This window comes from Palaemon carinicauda, chromosome 6 (assembly GCF_036898095.1).
Source record: "Palaemon carinicauda isolate YSFRI2023 chromosome 6, ASM3689809v2, whole genome shotgun sequence".
Lineage (NCBI taxonomy): Eukaryota > Metazoa > Arthropoda > Malacostraca > Decapoda > Palaemonidae > Palaemon > Palaemon carinicauda.
Genome location: NC_090730.1, coordinates 4,934,659 through 4,935,701, shown reverse-complemented (window position 1 = coordinate 4,935,701; position 1,043 = coordinate 4,934,659).

Here is a 1,043-nt window from a genome sequence, read left to right as displayed (position 1 = left end):
TTGCTCCTGCCACACTCACTCTTACCTATACATTGCTTGAATTAAAGATACATTTATTTTCTTTCACTTGTCTTCAGAGTAATCCTACCTCCACGTGCGTTTCCCTCCCCTAGCTCTGTTAAGTAACATTAATATACAGTACAATACTGTAGATTCTATATACCTTGTTTTAAACTGGAACCAACCCATATGTCAAAGACTCAAAAACACCACAACCCACAGCACGTTAAGTTTTTAATTGCGACCAACGTGGTATTATAGATCCCTCAGCTTTAGGACTGTCCCTGTTGTCATTAACATAATCAGGGCACGAGAGAGAAAAATGGTCTGTTAACCGGAATAGGCTGATTTAGCTAATCCGTGAGACGTGAGCTTTGACCTAGAAAAATGCTGATGTCAGCAAGAAATTATTAAAACTCATTGCATTGGCTTCTTACGTAACTGAATATGCCTTGTGACGAGATGCGTTCGAAAGATCTATATACTTTTAGAATATAGGAAAGATAACTTATATGTCTTGTGAAGAGATGCGTTCGAAGGATCTACATACTTTTAGAATATAGGAAAGATAACTGATATTCCTTGTGACGAGATGCGTTCGAAAGATCTAAATACTTTTAGAATATAGGAAAGATAACTAATATACTTTGTGGTGAGATGCGTTCGAAAGATCTAAATACTTTTAGAATATAGAAAAGATAACTAATATGCCTTGTGAAGAGATGCGTTCGAAAGATCTATATACTTTTAGAATATAGGAAAGATATCTAATATACTTTGTGGTGAGATGCGTTCGAAAGATCTAAATACTTTTAGAATATAGAAAAGATAACTAATATGCCTTGTGAAGAGATGCGTTCGAAAGATCTAAATAATTTTAGATTATAGGAAAGATAACTAATATGCCTTGTGAAGAGATGCGTTCGAAAGATCTAAATACTTTTAGAATATAGAAAGATAACTAATATACTTTGTGGTGAGATGCGTTCGAAAGATCTAAATACTTTTAGAATATAGAAAAGATAACTAATATGCCTTGTGAA